This window comes from Saccostrea cucullata, unplaced genomic scaffold (assembly GCF_032062105.1).
Source record: "Saccostrea cucullata isolate Sc308-1 unplaced genomic scaffold, CSIRO_AGI_Scuc_v1 ctg164, whole genome shotgun sequence".
Classification (NCBI taxonomy): domain Eukaryota; kingdom Metazoa; phylum Mollusca; class Bivalvia; order Ostreida; family Ostreidae; genus Saccostrea; species Saccostrea cuccullata.
The window spans coordinates 728,934-734,933 of NW_026937694.1; positions in this window are offsets into that span (position 1 = coordinate 728,934).

Genomic DNA, 6,000 nt, shown 5'->3' on the forward strand with positions numbered 1-6,000 from the left:
TACGCCGAGTGAGAATTTGAAAAAAAAAGTATCTTGACATTTTCCAGCCTAATCGTTCTGAATAAAAGATTATTTATTAAATTATATAATTATACACATTAAATTTGCTATGCAAAAATTGTATAATGCCTGTGTGACACTGTGTATGCTATCCATGCATTGATTGTGGAAGTACACGCTCAAAGAATTTGTTACCCTTTGTATAATTTGAATCAAAATTTTAATTTTATTTTTTATTGCTTTTATTATTATTACTTTATTATTTATAATTTCTATTTAATTAAGCTGTTCTTCTTCTCCATTTCTATAAGTGAACATTTAATATGAACTCCGAACAAATATTAATGTAAACTTATCTATGACTCAAGAAACATGTTTTGCTTTAATTTCCATTGCTTTCAACAATTTTCTAAAATTGCTCTATGATTCAAAGTCGCATTTTGATGATTAATCAATTAAACTGTATAAAAATAAGACATAATAACTAATATACGCATATGTAGTCTGATTTGTAGTTCCATTAAATATGTAAGTAAATCTAAAAATTGACCGCTTTATATTTCCATTTTTAATATTTTTTTTCTCTGTGATAACTCTTTGAGGAGTTGATTTTTGCTAATTCTTCCGGAATGTAAATAAGGCAGATCAAAAGTCAGGAGCAAGGGTGACTTAATATGCATGCAATTCTGTCTCCGTATCTGACGCTAAGGAGGCAAAATATGCTTGTAAATCTAGTGCATCTGCCTTTGTGTCTCAATTCAGTGGCCTAGGACTATTGAAATTGGCAAAGGAGTCTTCGTGTTATTTAAATCTATGTTGTTTTTAATATCTAGATCTACAAATTTATTTCACAACGAAATGATAATATAAGGAATTACTGTCTATTTAGTATTATAGTATGCCTGGCACATCATTGAGAGTGGGAAGGATGGGATACTTTATGCATAACAGGCAAATTATCCCATGATTCCCAATATCATTGATGCCCTGGGTACTACACTAACAAAGACAGTGATTCCTTAAACATTTACCATTAGTTTGATAGTTTTTGTATTTTACCTGCAAATAACTAGAGGTACTGTGAGCAATGAGGTCACTAAGTGATACCTCCGCCTCCCATAATGTTCATGTTCATGTTTTGTTTTTATATATTGTTTTTGGTAATGTGTAATGAGGAATAATTCGTCGTATCAAATATTATTCAGAAAGCGGAATGTATATCACGTCATAAGTAATAATATAATTGCAGTGTCAATGTTTTGCTATGGGAAACCTAAAAGACGTCTCGAATGAAAAAGCAAAATAGAAGGTCACAATGGCAACATGTAATAATGATTCTGTGAAAGTTTCATTAAATTTCATTCAGTAGTATTAAAGGAGCTGCGAATAAGAGATGGGTACCTCAAAGCGTAAAAACGGACGTACAGACGGACGGACCTAATGATAACTATTTACCCTTCCACTTTTCAAGAGGGGGGTATAAAAATTGCATTCATGGATAGTTTAATATAGCGATAGATTCTGTGAATCCTCAAATGAATAATTTATTATTAAGTATTTTAAATGAACATTTATCATTATATTAAAAAAATGCCCCAACAATCATCTAAAACATTTATCTGTTATGAAATTCCATATATCACAGCTAACTGCTTATTGCCAACTGTCAGCAACATGAACTTATTTCAAACTGCTATCTGCTTACAGTCTTATTGTAATATTTATCAAACTGATTACAAAACAGATAGTTTATCAATATAAAGAGAGACATTTTTGAGTGATATTTAGAATTCTTTTGAAAAACTGAGGAATTGGTCTTCCACAAGAAGGAGGACAATACAGATACATGGAAGAGGTCACTAAAATAAATTATCTCTTTTCATCCAGGTGAGCCTGATAAAAGATAACACAGGGTCTGACATTTCTGTTTCATACTTGGATATTTTACTTGAAAAAGACACTAATGTTCAACTAACAATCAATCTAAATGATAAACGTGATGGCTTTAACTTTTCTATCGTCAAATTCCTTAATTAATTATGAAGCAATATACCTTCACCACTTGCATACGGAGTATATATATCTCAGTTGGTTCGATACGCAAGAGCATGCTCTTCGTATGAACAATTTATATAAGGAGGTGAATTATTGACAAGCAAGTTGATGAAACAAGAATATCAGCAGTCTCGTTTAAAGTCATCATTTCATAAGTTTTATGGTTGATACACTGACCTTGTCAGCAAATACAAATTATCAATGAGTCAACCCTGACAAAAATTTTTATAGTAAACTATTGTTAACTATTACTATAGTAATTCAAAGTTCCAAAGATTTCAACAATCAAAGTTCCAAAGTTTTTACTATAGTAAATCAAAATTCCAAAGTTTTCACCATAGTAAATCTAGGTTCCAAAGTTTTCAACATAGTAAATCAAAATTCCAAAGTTATTACTACAGTAAATCAAGGTTCCAAAGTTATTACAATAGTAAATCAAAGTTCCACAGTTTTCACTATAGTAAATCAAAGTTCCAAAGTTTTCACCATGGTAAATCAAAGTTCCAAAGTTTTAACTTTGGTACTATAGTTAACTATGATAAACTATATTTTACTATCGTACTTTTTTGTTAGGGAAATGCTGACTGACGTTTTTTAATACCAATTGTTAGTCCATTATTTTTACTACTGAATTGACGACGGACTTTTTTTCCGTTATTTCTTGATCATGAAGAGGAGTACACGGCGGGTGTGACCGGTTGGCGGGGGATGCTCACTCTTCCTGGCACCTGATCGCACCTATGATGTTTCCGAGGTCTGTGTTTGCTCTGCTCCTATTTTGTATTGTTTTATGGACTTTGAGATTTTATACTGTTCATTATCTACATATCCTTCCCTACCATAAAATATGCATTTAAATTTCTCTCAATAACTTTAAGTTGAAGTAAACTAAAGGAGTAAATGAAATAACATTTCTTTAAAAAAAAATGACAGGCCTTTCGCTCGAGATTAAACAATTTGAAATACTTCTAAATGCAAACCAAAAAAACTTCAAAAATATTATCATTTTGTATTGGAAATTGGATGAGAATACAATCTTAAGCTCAATTTTGTCGCATTAATCATAGCTGAAATGAGCCTGAATATTGAATGTCACCGTCACTTTTATTTTGAAACTGTCTTTATGTAGTCGATATTTAGGCATTCTTAAACTAAATATTTTGATTTTCAAACTGTGTTAATTTTGATTGATTTTTCAAATTGCGTAAGAACTCCGTTCGCTAACTTCCGATTCCCGACTAGTCCTTACATTCATTTGATTTAATTTAGAAATAGAACACCACTGCTTAAGTCCTCTGTGAAATGAACGTAGTTGTGACGTGATCAAATCTTTTGAAGCCCTAATGGTTTTTCAGGAGACTTGATCATGTGCTAACTAAAATCAATGAATTTTTTTACATGTTTATTACTTATATTCATTTTAACGGAATATTACCAATAAAACCTCACATACATGAATTACATGAACATGTCGCGAATTTTGATACATGTATGTTGTGACGTGCAGTGACCTAGAAGTTGTTTGATCTTGAAAGTTTCCCTCGCTCCATCATTTGAATATTTACATTGATGAATAGCAGTCCACTTCAAGCAAATTCTATCTCTACTGAAAGAACAATGATCGTTAATAAAAACAAATTACATCTTACTATTTTATGAGATCTTCATATATTGGATGTCAAAAACCGAGGTAAATTGCTTTATTTATTTAACGTAACTTAAAAGGAATGTCGGAAAGGAGAGGTAAGTGTAGATTTAGTTAATTATTGTATTCAAAACATTCTTCACACCCAACAAAGGTCTAATCTTTCTGCTGAATGCAATATATCCATATGGTACAGTTGCAGGTTGCACAACAGTATTAATTTCTGATATATATTCTTACCAAAAATGCGCAAGTTTGAGTAGGTGTAATAAAACAAACTTCTCCGAAGTTTCCTTTTCAGGTCTTGTAAAACCATTCTTTATAAAGATTTTAGTACCAAAAAATACATAGCCACCAGAAAGGCACGTAAGTTTGTTTCGGTCGAACTCGAGCAGGTGTTTGAAAATCTAGTCCAGCGCCTAATCACTCCCCATTCTTGACAGTATATAGAAAAATCAGCATGCCTTTAATTTTGATAAATCTGGTCAATACAGGAAGTTTATATGTTGTTTTTCATCTCATAAAAAAATTCAGCTCCAGTCTTGTATCAAAATGCCAGAATCGGAAGGGAAGATTCCGGGATTATTTTTCGTCAGCCATGATTTGACGTGAATCCAAGTGTAATACTGTTATGACACCTACATGTTTTTCTTTAAATCTTTTTATCGCTTTTACCTTTGTAGCTGGTACTTCGACGGAAATATTTAACCAATAAAAATTAAATCTCGCTCTGTGATTCGTTCACGCTATGACCTCTGATTCAATGAACATATTTACTCTTCAAAACGATATTTGCAAAGTATTCTCAATAAAATGAAATTTAAACTTTTACATGAAATCTTTTTGAATACTATCTTACATGGCTTATTGTGTCAAGTATTTGTTACATATGGTTGCACAAATCATAATTATGTTACACGTTCGTTAAACGTACCTCTCACATACGTGTGTTCAAAACATATGTTTTATGCACATGGGATAACATACGTATTACATGCGCGTTACGTCAAACGTTTCAGATAACGTATGTGAAAAGTACGTTTGTAATACACGTTTGTGTTCTCTACGTTTCACGCACGAGTAACATAAGCATACGAGGGGTGATCAAAACGTTCGTGAACTATCTTTATATTTACAAAAGCACAATTTAGATCAAAATGAAATTTGGCACACTTATAGACATGCAAATGTTTTATAAATTACGTATGAAAAGTAATGATTTTCTCCTTCATTACAACGTCACAATGTGTAAATGACGTATATATGTTGGTCGCTCGTGACGACAAATAGATTAATTGATCTTACTCGAGCAACGAATGTTAAGTTTAAGGAATAACATTGAAATTCCTCTGAAATATATCATGATAATTTGTACAAGGTTTATGAAAATAGTACCCCCTCAAGACGTTCAATCATAAATTAGATGACTGTTTCTGTGGAGGGAGAGAGACGATTAAAATGACGTTTGTTTTGTAGCTCAGCGAAAGCAAGCTTCGGAAGAAATATGTCCTCTGTTAGACAATTTGTTTGAAAGACTGCAAAGTAACAGCTAGAAAAATCATTGAATATATTAACAATAATTTTCATTATTAAATCCCTGAAATATGATTTTATGAAGGCCTTTAGCATATTAAATATGATTAAAAGAAAAACTCCACAACTATATCCATATAGGATTAACGGCGTTCCTAGAACGGAGAACTTAGGTTGTGATTGTCACCATATTCTTTCAGGGAAAAGGATACTGAAAAACCATAGTATTTGGCGCATATGTATTTTAGCGCAAACGAGTGGAAATGCGTTGGCGCAAATAGATTTTAGTGTTTGCACTTGTTATTAAAATCAGGGACCTGTTAAAGTATATAAAAGTGATATATTTTCATCCACCCTAAATTTGACTTTTTGGTCACTCAAGAACTTTACTCTAAAAAGTAAAGCAAAGTTTACTTAAAAAGTTCTCCAGGAAGAAGAGTACCAAATCAGCGGTATTTACATCATTTAATGGTTAAAGGATGGAGCAGAGTACGAAGTAGGCTTTATTTGATTGGTTGGAATCAGGTTTGTATGTTTTTTTTAATTTTAAGTAACAATATAAATGTTTAACATGAATAATGGAATTTGGGGATATAACAGAAAATATATAAATATCAAGGAAGATTGTAGGAGTGGGGATTGAAATTGTTAGTAGAGTTTCATTTACTGTCGATTACGGTAGGTTGTGAACAACTGCATATTTACCTATAATGTGACAAAAAAACTCAAAATATGTACATGATTCTCTCAAATAAATATCAAATATT